The 26,055-nt window shown below is 38.0% G+C and overlaps 2 pseudogenes; both read left to right on the forward strand.

The window, feature by feature from the left end:
* The first annotated feature begins 93 nt into the window (after positions 1 to 93).
* Positions 94 to 26,055, forward strand: LOC100604999 (annotated as a pseudogene).
* Positions 12,598 to 13,673, forward strand: LOC101177777 (annotated as a pseudogene).

The raw sequence follows: 26,055 nt of genomic DNA on the forward strand, positions 1-26,055 counted from the left end.
GCTAGGGACAGGTGGTCGACAGATGGCAGAAAGCTCACTTACAGGTAGTCACCGTAAGAGATGGGGCAGCGCCAGTCGCACTGCTGGGGACAGGTGGCCGAGAGGAAGATGGCCTGGCTCCCACGCTGGGAAGGGTGTGACCGGACAGAAACAGCAGGAAACAGTTCAGGTGTTTATGGATTTGGGAAAATGAAAGTGAGCAAATACGGCCCCTTTCCATCAAGAAATGTACTTGCGATATGATATATAAGTGTATATCAGAATAAATGTATTATATACATATATATGTTTTCATCCACCATTACTGGCTCATAACTCCCATAAGCCATTGTTACAGTCTTTTGTTATAATGTCGGGGCACTGCAGCCCCCAGAAAAGTGGAATTTCTCTCTTTGACCTTCTGCCCTCCTTTCATCTGCTGCTTTTTCTCCCCAAGGTAAGAATCTTCCCCTACCTTTGTGTCTTGTAGCCAGTTATAAATAAATTCTCTGGCCTATCTTTGTCTGATTGTAGGTCATAAGACTCCCATTTCGGAAGAGGCCCTGCTCCATACCCAGGAGGAAGGAATGCTGCAAAGGGGAACCAAGAAGAATCTGAACAGACAGGCCTCACTGGGTTTCCCCGGTCTATTACTATTAGATCATACTGATTTTGTGGGATGATATTCCTACACAATTATCTATCAGTCATGCCTATCTGATGAAGTCCAGACTCAGGCCCTCAGTTGCTGTCTACTCAAGTAACTTACATGCTTATATCTGCAGGTGAAACCTCTCCTCTGAGCTCAAGGATCCATCTATTCAGCTGCGTAATTGACAGCTTCTTTTGATTTCGGGGAGGCCTCATATCTCTGCTAATTGAACTCTTACTTTTCCAACCCTTACCCACATCCCAAACTTGACTCTTTTTTTTGTTACTCCCCGTTCAGTAGATGTGACCGTTATGCATTCAGTTGCCAGACTGGAAAATCTGGTCATCCTTGAACTCTTCCTCTCCCTCGTACTCCATAGCCAATCTGTTACTGAGTCTCCCCAATTTTATCTCCCAAAACAGATACCTCTTGACTCCCTTAGCTTCTCCACCAGCAAAACTTCCCTCCCCAGGTTTCAGCCAATCATCAGGTCTCCTCCGCACTACTGCATCCTGAATGTAAATCGTCTAACCGTCTACCCACACCCACTTTCTGCCAGTCTGTTCAGTAGCCACAATGCGGTGATTCCTCAAGTGTCTCCCATCAAAGTCTTATCCCTGAGGTCCTGTAAGGTCCTGCAAGGACCTGTAAGGGACCTACTCTGTAAGGGACCCCACTTCCTCCCCAGCTTTATCCCTCCTAATTCCCTTGACCTCTGAGCTGTCACACTTAGGCCCTTCAGTTAGTCTTCATGTACCAGGCATCCTGCAGTTGAGTGAGTTCATGCCTGTTCACTTGTTCTTCTCGTCTTGGTTTAATCTTGTCTTCAGGGAAACCTGATCTGATGCCTAAGTCCAGGTGAAAGCTCCCCTGTTAGATGCTTGTCATTGAACTTCTCCTCCTTAGCCTTTATTATTACAGTTATGATTTTGCATGTGGCCTGTGCATTTTTGATTAATATCTGAGTCCCCTCGTAGAGAGTAAGTGTGAATGGGACCTGGTGTTCCTCCCCATGGTGCAGTGTATAGCATATAATAGGTATTCAGCAAACATCTATTGAAGGGTGAAACACATAGTGACTTCTGGGTGGAGAATCCCTAGAAGAGAGGGTAGCTTTTGAAATGGGCCCTGAAGAATTGGTCGAAGTGACATTAGTGCTGTGAGTGACTTGAGCCATTTCTGGCAGAAAAGCAGGTGCAACTTGAAAACATCTAGTTCTGTTAAGACTAGCGGAGCAGAATGAGTGTCAGAATGAAAAAAAGTTTGGTAACAATTCTTGAAGATCTCTAAGGAGTTACTTACATGACTCAGAGAGTGGCCTCCTTTAAAATTTTTTTTTGAATGCCTTTATCAGGAAGAAAAAGCAACAGGCAGAAACTCACTGTATTAGTCCTTTGCCCTCCTTTCCTCTTCTGTCTCTTTTCCTATAATGTAAGCCCAAGATAGGGATTTCTGAGTATCTTCAAGATGCAACTCTATGTTAGCCATTCTCAACTGTAAAGAAGACAAAACTAGGATTGCTTTATGCTGAGGCCACATTTTTGGAATCTGACAGCTTAAAAAGCTTCATTGTGCTAGGTACAGTCTTTAGAGTGTGGTCAAGCCACTGATGAGTTAGTTATTCTAGTCTTCAGAAGTCAGTGGAAAGCTGGACACTTCAGAACACAAATATATGTTGTTGTTTTTTCTCCTCTCTAATCTCAGTGTAATACATTTCATTTTTTTCTTTTTTATTATTCTTTTGGTCCTGGAATTTTCTTTTCTCAGAATGCCATAATAGAAAGAACAATGGAATTTAAAATCAGTTCAAATTCTTACCGTGTTATTTCTTTCTATCATCTTGGGTACAGAAGTTCTTATCTCTAAGCCTTAAGTTCTTGATCTTTATAATCTTATTAAAAAATTAATCTCCTGTGTAGAGCACCTACCTGCCTGGCATTTAGTTAGTACATGTGCCTTTTGCTCCTTCCTTTCAAAGCTTCTTTTATTTCAGTATTCCCAGTGTTCTTTCTTTTATCTTCACTTTATCCCTCACCCAGACATTTACCTATCTATTAAAATGTTTTCTTGTGTCCTTTTTCTCTATTTCCTAAACCAGTGTTTCGTTGTTGATTTTTTTTTTCCTAAAGTCCCTTTATTTCACCCAGCTATGCAAATTGCAAGGCCAGGGATATGACCACAAACAATTAAGGTTTAATTTACATGAATAAGCTTTCTTTCTCATGAAAATACTATGTGTCACTTCTCACTTGGTCTAACACCCACAAAATCCCCACCCTATCTGGCACAGATACACTCAACATGCAATATTAAGCACAATTTTTATTTTATTTTTCTCAATAGAATAGTCCGTCTTCAGTCTTTAAGGACTCAGCTCCTTACATGGGCTTTGGTGGGGGTCGTGGGGCAGCACCTGCAGGTCTAAATCAGGGTGGGGGTGTTCGATCCTTGCGGGCTTCACGAGATCGGTTCCTGACTACTTTGCTGTGAATTGCACAACTAACACAGTAATGTAGCTTCACATACAGTTCGGGAAGCAAATAGGCTTCAAAGACGCTTGCTTCAGAAATGTCCCTGACTTCTGTGGCCTCCACTAGGTTCCGAATGTCGAATTTCTTAATGGCCTTGTCCTTGGGCATGCATTGGGTACAGTTTGTGCTGGGAATAGGCTGCACGTGGCTGCAGCCCTTTTTTGGTACAACCGTTGTTCCCTCTTTTCTTTGTCATCTTGGAGGCGTGCACCGGAGAGTGTGTTTTGTATTTTAATGTGTTATGGTATGGACACATTTGGAGATAATTTAATAGAATTTTTTTATTGTATATTTCTGCATTAGTAGTGAAGTAATCCAGGTAGAAAATGTTCTTAATTGGTCTAGGAGTAAATCTTGGAAAAAAAATTGAACTCTGGAATAGGGCAGGGGGTAAATTTGAAATGAAAGTCTGTTGCTAATTAAGATTTTTTTGTGTGTGAAAAAACTATTCTATAATTAAGACTTTTAGAGAATTCTAACTACTTTGTGCTGACATGTGTTAAATATTTTCAGAAGATGGCTGATCCTTGGCAGGAATGCATGGATTATGCAGTAACCCTAGCAAGACAAGCTGGAGAGGTATGAATTAAAACTTTGTCAGCCATAATGTGATGGGTGTGAAGTGCGTGGTTGCCTTATTAAATAAAACATGTATTTTGTTCAGTCTGCATTTGTTTTCCTTTTACTAAACACTTTATAGTGAGTACTTCAATTTTATATCATTAAACGTCTTGTGATGACAGTTGTGCAGCTAAAATAGGGTGTTAGATTATATAATTCTGTACCTAAAAGGTCATAATTATTGAAGGCTTATGTTATAAACATTTTTATAAGAAATACTTAAGAATATGGTTTTTTTTTTTAGACAGAGTTTCACTCTTGTTGCCCAGGCTGGAGTGCAATGGCATGACCTCGGCTCACCACAACTTCTGCCTCCTGGGTTCAAGCGATTCTCCTGCCTCAGCCTCCAAAGTAGCTGGGATTACAGGCATGCGCCACCACGCCTGGCTAATTTTGTATTTTTAGTAGAGATGGGGTTTCTCCATGCCGGTCAGGCTGGCCTTAAACTCCCGACCTCAGGTGATCTGCCTGCCTCGGCCTCCCAAAGTGCTGGGATTACAGGCGTGATCCACCATGCCCAGCCAAGAATATCTTTAAGGAATGTTATTTAAAGTCAGATTGAATGTTTTAAACCATTTTTGTGTTTTATCTTTTTGTTTGATTTAAAATTACTTATGCTTTTCTATTTGCCTACCAAAAACCCTTTTTAGGTGGTTTGTGATGCTCTTAAAAATGAAGTGAATGTTGTGCTGAAAAGTTCTCCAGCTGATTTGGTAACTGCTACTGACCAAAAAGTTGAAAAAATGCTTATCTCTTCCATAAAGGAAAAGTATCCATCTCATAGGTATTTATTTCCATTTCAAATGATAAAATGAAATCAAAGTTGGAGTCACTTATACTAGGCAAGCATTTTGATTTTAGACACAGAAATTGACTTTAGTTAGCTTAAGCTGAAAAGGGATTTATGTTGTGGGTGTGGGCTCCTTGGGCCAGAACCATGGGAGGGAGGAGGAGTATCTGAGGGAACACAGGAGCTGTGGCTGAGGAGGCCACTGGTAGCCCCACTCCTGACTCTTGATGGTTTGAATACTTTCTAACTAACCTTTTATCTTTACCTCATTAGTTCAAGATTACAAATTCTGGGCAGGGATATGTGGTTTCTGAGCTTAGGTGCTTTGCATACGCTCAAGCTGACAGGGAGTAGGAAAGAGGAATATTTGGATTCCTTCACAGTAAAAGGAATGGTTGGGTGCTGGGAAGCTAATGTGACAAACGTCTGCCGTTGGCATGATTTAAAAGTTCAATTTCATTCTCTGTATCGTAAACTTCTTTATATGGTAGAGTGGCTGTAACTGTAGAAAGTCTGAGAGAAAATCCTGAAATTAGGGCTCCTTTACAGGCACAGAAATTTAACAGAAACATTATCATTCTAAACTGTTAGCACTGTGATTCTGGACTTCTTCCTAGTCATGTCATTGGCCATTCCTGGTGTTTTTAGCCATTGAGAAGAAAAAATGTGTAAAGCCGTGGCTAAGTATATTTCTTCCAAATAAAAATATTTATAGCTAAGAGAAATAGAGATAAATAAAGATGATGATCGTGGTTATTAAGACAGTTCAGTTTTAAATGAAAGAAAATAAATAGAAAAGAAAATAGGAAAGAAGAAAACCAGTGAACTCTAGCACCATTTATGGGATTTCCATAAGATTTAGTTAGAAACAAGTTACCAAGTGTAGCTCACACTCAAGGCAAGGGGTATTAGGCTCTGCCTCTTGATGGGAGTATTAGAGAGTGTCTGGACCCATTTTTAAAATCATGGCATTTCCTTAATGATTTCTCATCTCCAAAAACTGCTCTTGTCTGGCGTGTGTGTGTGTGCACACGCATGTGCTGTTACTTATTCTGGTATTACATTTTATAATTTTTTTTTTTTTTGAGACAGAGTCTTGCTCTGTCACTCAGGCTAGAGTGCAGTGGTGCGATCTCAGCTCACTGCAACCTCCACCTCATGGGTTCAAGCAATTCTCCTGTCTCAGCCTCCTGAGTAGCTGGGACTACAGGTGCACGCTACCACACCCAGCTAATTTTTGTATTTTTAGTAGAGAGGGGTTTCACCATATTGGTCAGGCTGGTCTTAAACTCCTGACCTCAGGGGATCCACCCACCTTGGCCTCCTAAAGTGCTGGGATTACAGGCATGAGCCACTGTGCCCAGCCACATTTTAAAATTTTGAATTCTGTAATTTTTCACATGACTTTACTTTCAGTGAAATAAAATAAAGCTTCCCCCTCACTGTTATCAGTCTTTCTAGGGACAAAGAAGCAACAATATAAAAATAGGGTGCAGACTTTTTATTTTATACAAGACTGTGTAGCTAAGGAAATGTTATGGTTTGGAAATTGTTAACAGGAGTGTGTTCTTCTTGCTTTTAGTTTCATTGGTGAGGAATCTGTGGCAGCCGGGGAAAAAAGTGTCTTAACTGACAACCCTACATGGATCATTGACCCTATTGATGGAATAACTAACTTTATACATAGGTATGTTTTAAACATTTTAATATAATTGCTCTTTTTATATTACCTGGATAGCCCTTTAGAGAGCTCTGTGCGGGAACATACACATTTTAGAGAATTGTGCACTTTGTTTATGCGTCTTTATTCTAAGAAAGGGTATCTAAAGTAAATAGAGCAAATTGTATTATGCAGACTTCTCATCGGATATGGAGGTAAAGAAATATTAATGGTGTGATCTTTTTAAGTGGAGTAGCATGCCCTGTTCACCATTCTTTTCTTACTCTTGGAGCCATATAAAAATGGAAGCGAACAACCTTGCTTCTTTGAGATCGATAAAGAAACTAATGAGGTCACTATTGGAGTGCTGTCAATATAGAGTGAGTTCAGTTCAGAAGAGAAAACAGGGTTAAAAATTGGAGGGGTGTTAGGTTCAACAGGCTTAGGCTTGAATTCTGGTGTTTTTTAAATTGACTTTGTGACTTTGGGCAAGTTAATCTTTTTAAGCCTCAGTTTTTAAAAAGACCATATTAATGTCACCTGTCTAATAGAATTGTTTATTGATGGGACTCTATGAGTGGTACATTTATGTAAGAACTTAGTATAATGCCTGGCACAGAGTTTAAATATATGATATCACTAGAAGAAAGCCTGATGGAATTGCGCATGGGAGTTAAAATGAGTAGCCAACTATGGTGGGATTCCACATAGATGTTACTTTTTTTTTTTTTTTTTTAAAGACAGGGTCACACTCTGTCACCCAGGCTGGAGTACAGTGGCAAGATCATGGCTCACTGCAGCCTCGAACTCCTGGGCTCAAAGTATGCTCCCACCTCAGCCTCCCAAGCAGCTAAGACTACGGGTGCAAGCCACCACACCAAGCTAGTTTATTTATTTTTGTAGAGATAGGGTCTCACTATGTTGCCCAGGCTGGTCTCAAACGCCTGGCCTTAAGCAATCCTCCCACCTTGGCCTCCCAAAGTGCTGGGATTACAGGCTTGGGCCACCACACCCCGCCCATCAGTGTTACTTTTGAAGTTGCCATGTAGTTGTACACATCTATACTATGTACAGAATCGTTAAAATCTATAAAGCTTTATAGATTTATATATGTGATAGTGTATCTTTTAAATGTGGAAAAGATGCTTATGATATATTGTAATGTAAGAGGAGAAGATTGTATGATACAGTGTGTATAGTTTGATCCTATTTTTGTTAAAACAAAAACTCATATGGAGGTTTTTATTTGTAGTAGTTATGTTTACCCTATTTTGCCTTGATCTTGACTCTCTTGTGAGTCAGAAATTTCAACTTATGTGTTTAAACTGTCAGGCAACCATAAAAATAATGGTGAACAGTCTACTTTTCAGATGTGAAGTTACAGGTTTGGTGTTGGAATAGAGACAAGTAACGACAATTCTGTACAATGCAGTACCTGTGTCTACCAAGGCTCCAGGCTGCAGGAAAAATGATGAAAATAGATTTTTTTTTTTTTTTTTTGAGATGGAGTCTCATTCTGTCACCCAGGCTGGAGTGCAGTGGCGCGATCTCTGCTCACCACAAGCTCCGCCTCCCGGGTTCACGCCATTCTCCTGCCTCAGCCTCCCGAGTAGCTGGGACTACAGGCGCCCACCCACCATGCCCGGCTAATATTTGTCTTTTTAGTAGAGATGGGGTTTCATCGTGTTAGCCAGGATGGCGACTCTTTTCTTTTTAACAATTCACTTTAATTTTCTTAAAACTCTTTTATTTTTTGAAAAGATATTTTCACATAGTCATTAGATTATGGGATTTGATATTCAAAAGATAGGAAATGGCATACAGTAGATGTTACCCTTGCCACTTCTGTCCCCAGTTTCTCAGGACCCATCTCTCAGGTGACCATTGTTACCCATTTCTTATGAATCCTTTCAGAGATGTTTCATGCCTGTAGGAGCATCTTGTGTAAATGCATGTAGGTGTATATAATATGTCCTCTTCACTCCTATTTACACAAGGGGTTGTATACAATACACACTGTTCTGCATCTTAGATATTGTAGGGAGGAGGGATAAGACTGTTTATAGGAAAAATTTTATGAGTACTTATATTATGAAAAGATGAATTTTATTAACTATATTAATAATAAGTTCTATCTTGGTAAATTTGTGTTTTGTCTTTTTTTAAGATTTCCTTTTGTAGCTGTTTCAATTGGCTTTGCTGTAAATAAGAAGGTATGTTGTTTTAAATGTATAGTTGATTAAATGCCTTGCTTTCATTTTCTGGGAAAGAGTAAATGTATCTTCATAGTAAATTCAGATGCCTTTATTTTCAATTCATATAACTGCATTATTTTGAATATAAGCTACAGAACTGTTAAAATGTTCACAATACATTTCCATCTAAGAAAATGTAATGTTTTCTGAGAAGCAGAGGTTGTAAGGAGAAAATGCACACAAGTAATTGAAAGTTCAGTATTTAGCCACCATTATATGTGCCAGAGAGTGAAATGGGATAGGAGTTTATGTGTGATCTAAAATGCTTCATGGAAAAGACGGGATTCAAGCTGGGAATGCTTTAATAGGTATCAGTGAAAAGAGCCCTTTAAAGACCAAGAATTAGCAAGGGCCAATGCATGGTCTGAAAATAGCAAGTGTATTGTGGGATCGACACATTATTGAATACTTGTGTCGAAAGCCCAGTAGAGGAAAATCCATCGCTATTGCATTTCCTTGCTGTTTGGCTGTTTGTTTTGTTAAACAGTGAAGATATTTGCTACTATCTTATATCCCTGTCTTCAGGGAATTTTTGATATGTTTGATCAACCTGTACACAAAAACACTAAAGAAATTTCTGAAAATAAAACACAAATTAGTACAAATGGAGGCTTAGCCCTAGGGTTGTATTAATCCTGAAAACGTCCAAAAGGAGCTAAGTGAGCATTCAGTCTATAATCAGCCCTGGGCTGTGTGCTGGTCCTGCCATTGAACTCACAGCTCAGCACAGAGTTGGATGTGTGAACAAGTAAAGATGATATGTGGTGGAACCATGACAAAAAATACTGTGGGAATACAGGATGTCACCAATTCTGCTGAGAGTGGGTTGGGAAAATCTTCATAACAGAAGGGGTCTTAGAAGTTGGTCATGTGAGTTAATTCTAAGAAAATTAGGGCTTTGCCAGATGGGGAAAAAAAGGAAAAGAAAAAAGGAAAGCATTTTAATCCAAAGAACAGCTTGGAGAAGTCGAAGACCATGATGTGTGTAGGGAACAGTGAGATGTTCATGGAGAGGGAAGCACTGGAAGTGGCCAGGTCAGAGGTTAGTTTGGCCTTACTGTGAGGCACAGTGGCCAGTCTATACGAGAAAATTTACTTTTTGTTTCTAGGTAGTTAGGAAACAGAAGAGGTTCTGGAGTGGAAAGTGACTGGGGTTTGGGTGATTCTGAACTAAGTAGAGGCAGTGAGAATAGCCAAGGAAATGCCAAAATTGGGAAGTGTTTTTAAGATTAAATTTGTAGGAGGAGATTTATGGGGAAGCAATGGGAGGTGATCAGGCAGTGAGTGATTTTGATCTCCTTGATAGAGATTCTGCAAGACTAGGTTCCAAAGTATATGTTTTCATCTATGATTATAGGGTTGATGGGAACCAAATTATTAATAAGTTGAATTTGTGGACTGGAAAGGCCAACCTATATGAATATGGAGAGCTACAAGGGAAATGGAAGTAATGGAAGAAGGAAGAAAAGCCTGAGGTACCTAACTTTTAAGGCTGAGGCAGAGTAAGAGGTTCTAAAATAGTGACTCTGAGATGGATTGGTGAGTGAGGTAGAACTGAAAGAGTAATTCTGGAAACACGGAGGTACAGAATTAAGTATTAAATAAGAGTTGATGATGGCCAGCAGTCTCCAATTCTTCAGACAATACATTTGGTCAGGAAAGTTCACTGATATTCTCTGAGGGACTTTCAGAAGAATAAGTGATCAGGGCAGAAGCCAAATTGTAATTAACAGGAGCACAGGAGATGCAAAGCGTAGACTACTCATTGGCAGTAAAGGGAAAAGGAGGGAATAACATTTTGAAAGTTTTGTAAGGGAGGGAGAAACTGGGTGAGAAGGTATGAGAAGAAAAATCCAAGAGAAGAGGTAGCAGTTGATGCAGCAGTTTTTCAGAGAATATAAGAGAGGCTAGAAATCCTAACATAGGATATGTGTTCACCTTAGAAAATAGAAAAGCTCTGTCTTCTTCTGGAGCAGGAGGGAGAGAGGTAAGGTGAGTGATATTAAGTCTGCACATAGGTGAGATGAGAATGAAGGATTCCAGCTCTGATGACCTCTTTCTCTGATTAGGCTGGAAAGCATCCTACAGTATAGCCATTTCCATCTATTATTAGTAGTATATGATATTTTCTTGTTACTGTTTTAGAACAATTCATTGATTTAATGGTGAAAAATACTCAGATTTGGTAAAGGAAACTTGTTTTTCTTCTGCAGATAGAATTTGGAGTTGTGTACAGTTGTGTGGAAGACAAGATATACACTGCCAGGAAAGGAAAAGGTGCCTTTTGTAATGGTCAAAAACTACAGGTTTCACAACAAGAAGGTAGGTTTGTTCTCCAAGTTTTAGTTCAATTGATATTGTGCACTCATATTTGATTGTTCTTTTAATGTTTACCTATGGAATTCCCCAGTTGTTAAGTGATTCATAAACTGTGTTTATTTTCTCTTTGTTCTGTTATTTCAACTTCAGTTTTGAATGTGGAGTGGAAATAGGGAAAGCAAATGTAATTGAGCAAACACTTCAGGCTCAGCACTGGATTTGGTGATGGAGATAGGAAGATGATTAAGACTGGCTTCCTATCCTCGTTTGAGTTCATGGTTTATGTATTAGCCATTGTAGCTAAAATTCCTTGTGGAATTCCTCTGATCTGATGCCATTGTGACAAATTACTGGAAAGTAATTTGGGGAAAAAAGTCAATTAAAGATGGAATCACTTAAAATGATACACATACATTTTATATGAACTGGATGATTGGCATTTGAAGTCTTCTTCCTCTATGACAGCTGTCCACCTAAAAGGAGAAAGGTCAGGCAAAATTAATATAGAGAGTTTATTTGGGCCAAGATTGAGGTCTGCAGCCCAGGACGCACTTCCAGGTTGTCTTAGAGAGTGCTCCAGAAAACGAAGGAGAGGCTCAAGTTTTTAAAGAAAAAGGGATGAATCAGAAGAAGAGGTCCTTTCTAATGTTTTTCAGGAATTTTCTTTGGTTTACTGGTATCACATTAATTAGTGATTGGCTATACATTGTTGAACTATAGAGCATATGGCATTTTATGGCTACTTGGCATCAGTTAGTCTAGAGCCTGAATAGCAAGTGGCTTCAAGAGGCAATTATTTAGCTCAAGGGGGAGTGAGACTGACTGCTGGTATACTTTAAATGCCTCTCTGGGCCTGATAATTTGAAGGGGCTGACATTCCACAGATAAAAAGTGATTTTTTTTCTTCTTTCTCACAGCTGATTGAAGTTTTGAGTTACCTTTCTTCCACAAACTACATCCAACATTTTTCAGTTTGCACTTTTTCTTTTAAGTGCAGCAAGAACTTAAAGATACTTGCAAAGCAATTTGAGTTCAGAATCCTCCTAGATTTTATTTAATTTTTCTCCTCAATCAATTAATTTGAGAGCAGATTTTTAGGTCATTTTCTTTTCATTGAATTCTAAGGCCCCAAAGATTGGACGAGGCGTCCTAGTTTTCGAGATGTTAACGTGAAAAAATATGCATCTTAGAACTGAAGGAAGCGGAGCCAGAGGTCCTGGGGCAGGTTCTTCTTGGCGCTTCTGCAGGGAGGAAGCTGCACAAGGATGCCGCCAGGAAGGCTCGCACCTCCTACCGGGATGGCCTGCGCAAGACGGGGCGGTCTCTGTGCGGGTGTGCGGGTGTGCGGGTATGAGCCACGGTACCCAGGGCCAGATCGCGGAAGGGAAGCCGGGAGGCTGACCTGCAGACTGGGGTGAGGTCGCCACTCCTTCCTTGTAGGCTGGAGCTACTCTGCTAGGGTTTAAAAACTTGAAATGAGAATAAAGGGTAGTATTTACGAGAAAATGAGAACGAGTAAATCATATCTAACCTCCTCCAGCCCCCCCCTTTTTTTTTTCCATAAGAGACCAAATTAAACTTATGCACTCTCCTAGCTGTGATTGCCCTTCAGTTACAGAGAGTGAGAGCAGCGTGAGACCAGGTCTGAGATAGCGAAGCAACTCATTCCTTTAAGGGCATTCACACTGATGGCCTATTTTCAAACTATTTGAAAGTTGCATCATTCTGCCTCCAGTACTGGCAATTTCTCTGTTCTGTGATCAATGTGATTCACAGGAACATTTTGTTAAATGAGCCAAGGGTGTGGAAAATATGACGTTTATATTGGTCTGGGATTAGCTATGAGCTCCAGCATTTTCACTGGAGGAAGTTTCATTTGGGGCGGGGAAAAAAAGGCTTTCTGCGACTTGCCAGAAAAGGTTCTATGAGAGCAGGTCAAGGTGGCCACGCATATCCTAAAGAATGGTTGTGGTAGGCCAGACTGCTGTCAATGGGAGCTGGTGAGGTGGCCAACTCAGCTGCATATGGGTTTGCACCGGCCACACTGGTGACTCCACTAGGAGCTCTCAGCGTCCTAGTAAGTGCCATTCTTTCTTCATACTAACTAAATGAAAGATTTAATCCTTATGGGAAATTTGGATGTTTGCTAAGTATTTGAGGATCTACAGTTGTGATCACTCATCCTTCAAAAGAAGAGGATATTGAGACTAAATAAAATATCTCACAAGCTAGGTGATCCAGGTTTTGTGGACCTTGCAACACTTCTGGTCATTATGGCCATGATATTAATCTTCCTGGTGGGTCCCCACCATGGACAACAATCTTGTGTGTGTAACAATCTGCTCTGTAATTGGCACATTTTCAGTCTCCTGGGTGAAGAGCCTAGGCAGTGCTATCAGAGAGCTGTTTGCTAGAAAGCCTGCACTGCCTCATCCCCTGGCCTGTGTTCTGCTGCTAAGTCTCATTGTCTGTGTGAACACATAGATTAATAACCTAAATTGGGCCCTGGATATATTTAACACTTCCATCATGACTCCAATATATTACATATTCTTTACAACGTCAGTTTTTAAACTTGTTCAGCTATTGTTTCTAACGAGTGGCAAGATATGCCCATTGATGATGTCACTGGTACTTTTGACTGGCTTTACAATAGTCGTGGAGATATTCTAGTTGCATGCTTTTAAAGGTGTCAGCAAGTCTGCCTGTGTCTCTTCAAAAAGACAAAAAAGCAATGAATGGCAATCTCTCTAATATATAAGAAGTTCTTAATAATAATGAAGAAAGCAAAAGCTTAATCTGTGGAATCAAACAACACATTGGTGAAAATATCTCCTGAAGAAAGGGAATTCTGACAGCTTTTTAAGAAAGATATAATTAAAAGGTTAATCTATAATTTTGTTATAAAGTGAATTTGAATATCATAATATGTCTGAAAAAGCACTGTTCTCAAATAATGATCTTTAAAGACAATCCTCTTAAAGATTTCACTAATTTGAAGTAAGAAATTACTTTTCTGATTTTTTTTTTTTTTTTTTTTTTTGGAGATGGAGTCTCACTCTGTCACCCAGGCTGGAGTGCAGTGGAATGATCTGGGCTCACAGCAACCTCTGCCTCCCAAGTTCAAGCTATTCTCCTGCTCAGCCTCCCAAGTAGCTGGGACTACAGGAGTGCCGGCTAATTTATTGTATTTTTAGTAGAGATGAGGTTTCACCATATTAGCCAGGATAGTCTCAATCTCCTGACCTTGTGATCCACCCACGTTGGCCTCCCAAAATGTTGGGTTCACAGGCGTGAGCCACCACGCCTGGCCCTACTTTTCTGATATTTAAACGATGGTAGCTCACTAAAATGAACTCAGTGCATGACTAATTTCTATTAACATTATATTATTATAGAGATTTTTTACATTTTGAATCCTTCTCCAAAATCTAAAACTGCTTAAAATGACAGTTTTAAGTCTATAAAAATGCTTTATTTTTTCATTGGTGATGAAAGTCTGAAATGTACATTTATTTGTCATCCCCACTTGATTAATCCCTAATCGTATAGGCTTTTTGATTTTAATAAAGAACAAACTTATCCCAAAATTATCCTGTGATTTACCTTACCCATTATAACAAAATATAATATATATATTATATAAAAATTATAATAAAATATAATACATGTTATATTTATGTAAAAATTATAATTATATAAATATAAAATAGATAAGGTAAATCAGAGGACAATCTATATAAGATAGGTAAAGTAAATCATAGGATAATAGAAATATGTATGAACCAAAGAAATGTGGTAGCTTTCATAGAAACAACTCTTTTCCTTTGCATAATTATTCCTCACTTTACAAAGTATTAAATTATTTAACTATTAAAAGTAGTACAACAAAAAAATAAAATGCCTAGGAATATAGCTGTCAAGGGAAGTGAAGGACCTCTTCAAGGAGAACTACAAACCACTGCTCAAGGAAATCAGAGAGGACACAAACAAATGGAAAAACATTCCATGCTCATGGATAGGAAGAATCAATATCATTAAAATGGCCATACTGATCAAAGTAATTTATAGATTCAATGCTATTCCCATTAAACTACCATTAACATTCTTCAAAGATTTAGAAGAAACTATTTTAAAATTCACATGGAACCAAAAAAGAACTCATATAGCCAAGAAAATCCTAAGCAAAAAGAACAAAGCTAGAGGCATCATGCTACCAGACTTCAAACTACAAGGCTATAATAACTGAAACAGTATGGTACTGGTACAAAAAGAGATACATAGACCAATGGAACAGAATAGAGAACTCAGAAATAAGACTGCACATCTACAACCATCGATCTTCAACAAATCTGTCAAAAACAAGCAATGGGGAAAGGATTCCCTATTTAATAAAAGGTGCTGGGAGAACTGGCTAGCCATATGCAGAAAAATTGAAACTGGACCCTTACACCTTATACAAAAATTAACTCCAGATGGGTTAAACCCAAAACTATAAAAAACCTGGAAGAAAATCTAGGCAATACTATTCAGGACATAGGCACGGGCAAAGATTTCATGACGAAATTGCCAAAAGCAATCGCAACAAAAGCAAAAATTGACAAATGGAATCTAATTAAGCTAAAGAGCTGCTGCACAGCAAAAGAAACTGTCATCAAAGAGAACAGGCAACCTACAGAGTGGGAGAAACTTTTTGCAATCTATCCATCTGACAAAGGTCTCATATTCAGCATCTACAAGGAACTCAAACAAATTTGCAAGAAAAACATAACCCCATGAAAAAGTGGGCAAAGGACACGAACAGACACTTCTCAAGACAAGACATTCATGAGGCCAAAAAACATGTGAAAGCAAGCTCAACATCACTAATCATTAAAGAAATGTAAATCAAAACCACAATGAGATACCATCTCACACCAGTCAGAATGGCAATGAAAAAAGTCAAATAACAGATGCTGGCAAGGTTGTGGAGAAATAGGAACACTTTTACATCATTGGTAGGAATGTAAATTAGTTCAACCATTGTAGAAGACAATGTGGCGATTCCTCAAAGATCTAGAACCAGAAATACTCTTTGACCTAGCAATCCCATTACTGGGTATAGACCCAAAGGAATATAAATTATTCTATTACAAAGATACATGCACACATATGTTCACTGCAACACTATTCACAATAGTAAAGACATGGAATCAACCCAAATGCCCATCAATGATAGACTGGATAAAGAAAATATGGTACATACATACTATGGAATACTATGCAGCCATAAAAAGGAGTGAGATCATGTCCTTTGCAGGGACATGGATGAAGCTGGAAGCCATTACCCTCAGCAAACTAATGCAGGAACAGAAAACCAAACATTTCATGTTCTCACTTATACATGGGAGCTGAACGATGAGAACACACGGACACAGGGAGGGGAACAATACACACTGGGACCTGTCGGTGGGGGGTGAGTTGAGGGGCGGAAGGAAGAGCATCAGGAAAAGTAGCTAATGCATGCTGGGCTTAATACCTAGGTGATAGATTGATAGGTGCAGCAAACCACCATGGCACACGTTTACCTATGTAACAAACCTTCACATCCTGCACATGTACTCTGGAACTTAAAATTAATTTTAAAAAGGAGTACAACAGTTACAAAAATGCTCAGGACAAACACACTTGGTGAACATACATCTTGTCTGATGGGAAGAGGTGACGTGTGGGATGTCGAGTGTGTCCTGAGCTTCAGTCAGGATGTTTCAGAGGAAAATGGAAAGCCTTGGATAATTTGCCAAATTTGTAAATGGAAGTCAGAGAAGAGCTACCATGTAATTTTCGTTTTTGTTTTCTTTCAAATCTATATATAAGTTCCCTACTGAATTTAGTTTCTAACACCTACTTTTTTGTGTTTAAGATATTTGCTTGTTTTTCACTACACATATCATGCCTGCAGGCAAATTGGTTATATTCTGTACATTTGGGGGAATGGTCTAAGGAGCTGAACTCTTTTTGATGCTTATAAAAAGCTGACTTGGAAATAACACATTTATCAGTTTTAATATTTAAAAGCTTAGAAATGAATTTGATAAAACTAGGAAGAGGGATAAACATGTTATATTTTCTTCTGAATAAAAGTGTCATTTTTTTTAGAATTCTAGCTATTAAAATCTAGTGATTATTTAAAACATTTCCTTTTTAGATATTACCAAATCACTGTTGGTGACCGAGCTGGGCTATTGCAGAACATCAGAAATTGTAAGAACTATTCTTTCCAATATGGAAAAGCTTTCTTGAATTCCTATTCACGGGTGAGCTCTTTTCATTTTCCACCTAAAGTTCTAGATCATTTAACATCTTAAAATAATATATTTTCCTTTAGAAATGAAATATTAATAGAAATGGGATTGGTACCATAATTCTAATTTTGTAATGTAGCTTTGAAATGTTTTCTTTGAAAATAATTTCAAACATAACAAAAAGTTGTAGAAATAAAATACTGCAAAGAACAATTGCCTTTTTTAACAGATTTGTCTGTTGTGAATATTTTACTCCATTTGCTTTATCATTTAATTATTCTTTCTTGTCTTCTCTCTCTCTGTATGTGTGTGTGTGTGTGTGTGTGTGTGTGTACACACACATTTTTTCTCCCTCATTATTTTAGAGTATATAATATACCTCATGGCTCTTGAAGAATAGGATTTTTTTTCTGTAACCACAGTACAATTGACTTCACAAATATACTTTTTGTCTAATCTACCATCCATATTCAGTCTTGTCAGTTTTGTCAGTAGATCTAATAATATCCTTTATAACATGTGCCTTCCACTGGTACAGGATTCAGTTTAGGGTGAGCATTACATTTAGATGTCATGTCTCTTTAGCCTCCTTTGATCTGGAACATTTCCATAGCCTAAGAAATTACTCATTTCCTTTAAGTTTTCAAATTATTTGCATAGAGGTCTGCAAGGTAGAATTTTATAAACAATTTCTGGCTTCTCCATATCAATAATTATTTCCCCCTTGTCACTTATTTTGTGTATTTGTGCTTTTCTTCTTTGTTCATATTTTTAGTCTTGTTACCTAGTCGTTTATCAAAGACCCAGAATTTTGATTTATTTACTGTTTTTCTCTTTTCCACCCTATTATTTTCATCCTTGTGCTTTTTGTCCACTTTGTTTTCTTTTTTTGGGGAGGGGTTTTAAACTGCACTTTATTTGTTACTGTAACATTCTTTTTTAACTGATCAACCATAAGCATGCAAAAAGTTCTCTGAAACTGCTTCCACTGCCTGCTGTATAGAAATAGGTAAATTATAAAGGTGATTCAATTTGGAGCTCTTTCCTTTTTTATAGCACTTCTAAGCTGTGTGCGTGACGCACACCACAGAGGTAGGAAGGACCATCTTTAATAAGTTATCTTCTTAATCACAGAGAATTTCTGAAGATAAAACTGACAAAATGCTAAACCAAGGCTTTGATGAGTCCCAAAGGACCACAGATCCATCAGCTGCTATTTGAAGAATTCATCCCCTGGAGTGTTCTAGCCTTTGTAGGGCACTGGATTAAAGATCCACCAGGGCTCTGAACAACTGCACTAAGAAGCCCTCTAACCACTCTGATTTGCCGATTCTTTGGATCACCCAGTCCTGCCGGCAGAGAGGGCAGCGATTGTTCTGTTTCACCCATAGGGACATGCAGTAGTTGTGAAAGGAATGATTACATTCTCCCCAGACCACAACACAGTCCTCTTGCTTATTTTCAGCTTGACATCTAAGACAGGCATCCATCACCTGGACCCTGCAGATGGCGCACGTATCGCACTCCACGTCCCAGCTCCACATGGCCACCGCGTTCCAGTTCTTGAGGGAGAACATCTTGTCGCCTCCCCGACTTGGAGCCTGAGCTCCCGGAGTGAGAGGCCAGGGCGCAGGTTGCGCCGCGGAGCCGACGGCCTGTTTTCTTTTTTCCCTTTTGAGTAGAAAATTTTAATTCTTTGATATTTATTGATATAAGTTTTTAGGCTATGAATTTTTATCGGATCACTGCTTTCAATATCTTCTATACATTCTGATTATTTATTGTTTTCATTATAATAAGTGTATTTCATAAGTTCTGTAATTTGTTTGTAGTTCCTTTTTCACCCAAGAGATTAATTCTTAAATTTTCACAAGGAGAGATAGTCTTAGCCTGTTTTCTGCTGCTTATAACAGAATACCTGAAACTGAGTAACGTATAAAGAAAAGGAATTTATTTCTTTCAGTTACGGAGGCTGAGAAGTCCAAGGTCGAGGGGCTGCGTTAGGTGAGGGCCTTCTTGCGGGTGGGGACTCTTTGTGGAGTCCTGAGGTAGCACAGGGCATCATATGGTGAGGGAGCAGAGCCTGCTCGCTCAGGTCTCTCTTCGAGTTCTTATAAAGCCGTATTCCCATGAGAACTCAATAAACTACTAATCCATGAATGGATTAATCCATTCACAAAGGCAGAACCCATGCAACCCAATCTTCTCTTAAAGGCCCCACCTCTCAATACTGCTACTAGAGATTAAGTTTCAACATGAACTTTGAAGGAGACAAACACTCAAACCATAGCATTCACCCCTGACCCCCAGAACTCATGTCTTTCTCACATACAAATTCATACATTTCATTACCATTATCCTAAAGTCTTAACTAATAGTTTTACAATAATATCTTAGAATTGCTTATTCTGCATCAATTTTCTATTTAATATGTAGATACATATCTTGTTTACTTATGGAAAATTTTCTTGAGATACAATTTTAAATATTATTGCACTTCGGTTATCATTTTCCTCTTCAGAGACACCAATAAGAATATTCCATCTCCCTGTGTCTTCCATTCAGCTGCTTTCTCTCAGTCTCTCTTTATTGCTTTTCCTGATTTCATTTAAGTTTTCTTTTGCATCTGTGCCCTTTTGGGCACCTTGTAATTTATTCTTCATTTTCTCCCCATTTCTTTGCTGAGTTCACTTATCCTGTTTTTTTTTAAATTTTTTGTTTCATTTCTGCGTTTAGTCTCTATTTCAGATTTAACAATTTTTTTTCATATTCACAACCACAAGTATTTGTTTGAGGCTATTTAACTCAGATTGTATTGATGTTTCAGTTTTCTTCTGCTTCATTATTGTTTTTTATTTTAAAAGACAGAATGTTGTTTTCATTTTCTTTTGTCGTGTTACAGCAGCAATTTTTTTAAAAAATTTTAAGTTACGGGATACATTTGCTGAATGTTCAGGTTTGTTACATAGGTATACATGTGCCATGGTGATTTGCTGCACCTGTCATCTAGGTTTTGAGCCCCGCATGCATTAGGTATTTGTCCTAATGCTCTCCCTCCTCCCCTTGTCCCCCACTCCCCGACAGGCCCCAGGGTATGATACTCCCCTCCCTTTGTCCATGTGTTCTCACTGTTCACAATGTTGATTTTCTGGAGAGACTTCAAACAAAAAGAAACCCATTTTTATTAGCAATGTCTGATGTTTTGCAGGTTTGTGAGGATGTGCTCTACTTTTTTCTATTTTGATTCATTTTGTTATCAGGGCTCTTTGGTTCAGAGCTCTGTATTTTGTCATTTCTGCCCTACTGTGCAGTTTCCTTTATAATATCTGTTGAGTGGTTATGGTAGGCAGGGTTGGCTTATCTTGCTTATCATTGATCTCTGCAGGATCCTTAATCTTTCAATCTTAGTTCCAACTTTTCCTTGAATTCTTGGTCTCCAAGAGGTACCACCTCTTCTGTCTTATCTGATTCTCCTCCAAAATCACAGTTTCCCCAAGGTAGCTGGACTGTGAATTACCAAGTGCTGATCTGTGCTCTGTGTTTTTGTATTTATTGTCTCACTTATACTCTTTTCTGAGGGTGGTTTTTTCTGTGTTCCCTGTGGGTCCTTGGCTCCTCCCTGCTATCCCTCACAAAGTCTTTTCTGCCTCTTCTCCTCCACTCTGTGTATCCACAGGCTAGGAATGCTCTGTTAGAATTAGTTTGTTTGCTCTTTCTTCTGCTCACAGGTAGTTTGAGATTTGTATTTTCCGATTCCTAGAAATGCTGAGGGAATAGGTCTTGTGGGTTTTATTTGCCTTCCTCTTTGATTTTATTTAATTTTATTTTTCAGGTGGGTAATAGGGAGTTTCAAAATCAGCATGCCACTATTCCTCTCTAAACCTCAGAGTCCTTCTGTAATTAGTTTCATAAATGAAGAAATTAAAAGCAAATATCTATCCTTACTTTCATGTTTACATTTTCAAGAAAAGCTAGACTTTTGAGGTCTTAATATAGTTATGCTATATTAAATAGAATTTCTGACCTTTATTATAGTTGTTTGCATTAAAAAGCATAAATTTTGTTATTCAACAAAAATCTGTAAGTTTTGAATAACAGATATTTTACTGCCTACTGTTTCTACCTTTTTTCCTTTTAAAAATATCATCACTGAGTTATAAGAGTCTTAGACCTGATCAAAGATCATCTAATAATCCAGCCTTATTTTGTAGGTGAGTCGACTGAGGCTCAGAGAGGTGATGTGGTTGCTTTAGATCGAACAGCTGGGTGGAAATATGACTAGAATTCTGGCTCCCAGATCATTTCTCTTTCTCCAGTATTGGATTTCTCTTAGGAGTCGGGACCTTAAAAATATAGTTTGGCCATGTACAAACTAATTTTGTACTACACATCTTTGTTCTATATAGTAACGAGTAAAGTAAAAGAGAGAGCGCCTCTGTCAAATAGCTACAGAAGCTCTCAGAACGATGTCCTTGAGGGAAGGGCAATAAATCTGCTGCTACAGGGTGCTGTCTTGAAGCAAGGACTGTAACAACGGGCTATAAAATGGTTATGTTAGTCCTAAAAGAGCTGTAAGAGGTTTACAATTTTAACCTTTAATTTTGCTGTTGGATAAAGTAAAAACTAATTTTTACTTCAGGATTTTTTCAGAAGTATAACCAGGGAAATATTACAAGGAGAAGTTCTGACATTGATTTAAGATCTTTTGCATTCAGCTGCTTCTTTAGTTTAGCAATGTGATTTCAGAGTTACTTACACAAAACAATGAAACTAAAGGGAGTCATAATCTGAATGAATCCTTTAAACAAGCAGAAACAGTCTAATAGGTTCCTAACTAGGAGCAAATATTTTTGAGACAACAATTACTGTGGCTCAATTTCCTTTAATTTTTCAAAATTTAATTAGAAGAAATGTACCTGGTGTATATTTTCTGGCATCATCATTTGAGAATAATTTTATCATAAACATAGCTACTTTTTATTATGGATCTTTTATATGCCAGGCACTCTTTTGGTGCTTTACAAATATTATTTGTAGTTATTGTAACAGTGATCTAAGGTAAATTGGTATCCCTATTTGATGACAAGAAAGCTAAAACTCAAAGAAGAAACTTGGTCCAGATTCGTTTTTTTGGTTTTTTTTGTGATGGAGTTTCACTTTTGTTGCTCAGGCTGGAGTGCAGTGCTGTGATCTCGGCTCACTGCAACCTTCACCTCTTGGGTTCAAGCAATTCTCCTGCCTCAGCCTCCCAAGTAGCTGGGATTACAGGCATGTGCCACCACACCGGGCTAATTTTGTATTTTTAGTAGAGACAGGGTTGCACCATGTTGGCCAGGCTGATCTCAAACACCTGACCTCAGGTGATCCACTCTCCTTGGCCTCCCAAAGTGCTGGGATTACAGGCATGAGCCACAATCCTTGGCCTAGATTAAGGTTTTTAAGCAGCTGAGCATGGAACAAACTCAACTCTCTGTGACCCCAAACATAGTCTTTTTTATGATATACCCTATTAGCTGTATGGGAGGATCAGACTAAGATAGGATTCAGAAGGCACAGTGTAGAATCTATTCCATAGCCCTAATTACCTGGTAATATAAGTAATCTCTTTGGTAATATTTGCTCACAAAATATATGCTCTAGCCGACTACAAGACTCCTTGCCTGAGATCCCATGATGTTCATTAGAAGTGATGGAAGCACCACTAGTTGCTATCACTGTTGTTCTGCTAGCCTAGGATTCTCTCTGAATAGAATACTAAGGGATTACATATAAAAGATCTTGGTCTTTGCTTTCTATAATGTGAGATATCAGCTATCACATATCTCATATGAAAAGGGGAGAAACAAATCTTTCTTTATAACTGAAAAAATGCCGCAAAAGCTAATTTGATTTCATTCACTTGGGAAACAAACATCTTGGAAATTTATTGCACCCGCTAGTTCTTTCTTAAATTTGATGTGCAGCAAAAACATAGGCAGGAAAAAATTCCAAATCAAAGACATTATGTCATGCTAATCCTTTTTTTAAAAAAATCGCTTTGAGATGAAGGATGTACTTAGGTGCAATATTTTTTATAGATACAAAATAAATACATTTGTAATCAATTTATCATTACTTTAAAAAAAAATAAACTGGGAAAGATCTTGGTAAGTAGAACCCACTGCTTTATTTCCAGAGCTTTAAACAGTCACAAAAGGAGTTTGAATAAAAACCATTTGCAATTAGCTTGCAGACATAACGACCTTTTTCTTCTAAAAACACATTTCAGTGTATATTTCTTTAATAAAAAGGAACATTGTCTAACACAGCCACAGTACAATTATAAAAGTCAGGAAATTAACATAATCTAATATGAAGACTTTATTCAAATTTTGAAAAAAATTTTAACCCAAGGTCCAATCCAGACTCATACATTGCATTTAGTTCTCATTTCTCATCAGTTTCCTTTAATTTAGAACTTGCTTGATCTTTCTTTATCTTTTATGACCTTGACATTTTTCAAAAGTATAGGCCAATTATTTTGTAGTCTATCTCTTGATTTGAATTTGTCTAGTTTCTTTATGATTACATTTGGATTATGCATTTTTGGCAGGAATGTCACAGAAGTAATGTTCTATACTTCTCAGTGCATCATATCAGGAGGCACATGGTATCTTTTTGTCTTATTATGGGTAATATTAACTTGGATTACTTGGTAATGGTAGCTAGATCATTGTAAAAATGCTGTTTTTTCCTCACTGTACTTATTATATATCTTGTGGAGAGATACTTTGATACTGAAAATGTCAAACTTTTACCCATTAATTTTAACATTTATTGATGATTTTCTTTTTTTTTGAGATGGAGTCTTGCTCTGTTGCCCAGGCTGGAGTGTAGTGGCTTGATCTTGGCTCACTGCAAGCTCCGCCTCCCATGTTCACGCCATTCTTCTGCCTCAGCCTCCTGAGTAGCTGGGACTACAGGTGCCCGCCACCACGCCCAGCTAATTTTTTATATATATATATATTTTTAGTAGAGACGGGGTTTCACCGTGTTAGCCAGGATGGTCTCGGTCTCCTGACCTTGTGATCTGCCTGCCTTGGCCTCCCGATGTGCTGGGATTACAGGTGTGAGCCACCACACCCGGCTGATGATTCTTTACTGAATAAGTTATCACTATAATTGCTATCAAGTAGTATATTAATTATTCTTACTTGTATCTTACATATTCATCTTACCTTGCTGTATTTTCAAGGAAGAGGTGCTATGAGAGGAAAAACCTGTAGTAATCTTTCAAAGGAGACCTAAGTTTATGCAGAACCCAGGTGGGTTGCAATCCCTTTAGGGGATTGCACATCCAGATATGATGCACATCCAGTTGGGAATGATCAATATCATGATACTTTATGCTCCCTAGAGATTATTGTGCATTGTTTATGTGTGTATGTGTGTGTGTGTGTATCTGTGTAAAATAAGCTGTAGTTGCTTTGGGTTTAAAAAGTATGAATACATTTGCATGCTGTTATAGTAGAATTATAGCATTATTTTTAGGGCTTTTTTCCTGCAAAATTATTGTTTTCATGTTTATCTTATTAAATTATTGCTTTGTGAGGATTAGTTTTGGGATTTATATAGTACATCATAACTGGATTATATATATTTTTATTTTAAGATTAAATACCATCTTTTTTTACATTTATTCTCTAGATTGGTTCAACTTATCTCAGTCAACATTCAAACTGAAGTTAGGAGGAATACCTTATTTGAAAGGTTATATTTTTCAATCTGCCATTTTTGAATACTATTTTTTAGGATCCGGAGTGCTGGAACAGCAGCTACTAATATATGTATTGTGGCAAGTGGAGGAGCAGAGGCATTTTATGAAATGGGAATTCACTGTTGGCATATTGCAGGAGCTGCCATTATTGTTACTGAAGCTGGTGGTGTGCTAATGGATGTTACTGGTAAAATTATGAGATACTGAATCATTTTTCCCTTTACATCTCTTGGACTGTCCTCTGTATATGGAGTTTTAAAAAAGTTTGATATATATGATAGCTTGGATTTTAAGACAAACAGCCTATATAATTTTGTGCAAAATCAAAATAAACATTAGGAGATAGAGGCAAGGATGAGAACTAATGGCAAAGTGGGACTGATAGTGATAAATGGCTAAGCCTTTTCAAATGTGAGTAACAGGAACTCCTGAAAGGCTGTAGAGAAAGCCTAGACAGTCACTGAGTCTGAGGCTTGTATTCAGAGTTCTTTGAATGCTGACCATTGTGATAGTTGATGATGGACTTCAGTCCTCCACCATCACCTTCTATGTTGGGACTAAAGAAGTTAAATATTTGCTTTGAGCTGATGGTGAAATTTTTGAAGTGAAGAGTGAACCTGGGTTCAAAGAATTCACCAGTGATCTGAAAGAAGGGCAACAAAGAAATAAGGAAATGGGAAGGACAGTGGTATGAAAATTAACTGGAGTCACATTTTCTGTCCATAGATTCTTAAACAGTAAAGAGGTAATAAGAGTGTATACACACACACACACACACACACACACACAAACAAAGAAATAGAGAATAGATGGCATTTTTCGGATTAGCATGACTTGAGACTCCCTCTCTCCCCCACCAACCTTGCCAGTAAATACCAAAAAACTGGTATTTTTAAAAACATATACTTAGACACTCAGCTATGGATTGCCAAAGCTTAAACATTATAGTTATGTGACAGTGCAGTAGATTTTTAAAAGAAAACTGAAAGTATTAAAATGTCATGATTGACCATAGTGCACATTGCTGTACTTGTTTGATGTAAATTATTTTTGTACCAGATATAACTATTTACCATACTTGATTTGTTTTAGGTGGACCATTCGACTTAATGTCACGAAGAATAATTGCTGCAAATTGTACAGCATTAGCAGAAAGGATAGCCAAAGAAATTCAGGTAGTACCTTTTCAACGAGATGATGTAGATTAA

This window comes from Nomascus leucogenys, chromosome 16, assembly GCF_006542625.1.
Source record: "Nomascus leucogenys isolate Asia chromosome 16, Asia_NLE_v1, whole genome shotgun sequence".
Classification (NCBI taxonomy): domain Eukaryota; kingdom Metazoa; phylum Chordata; class Mammalia; order Primates; family Hylobatidae; genus Nomascus; species Nomascus leucogenys.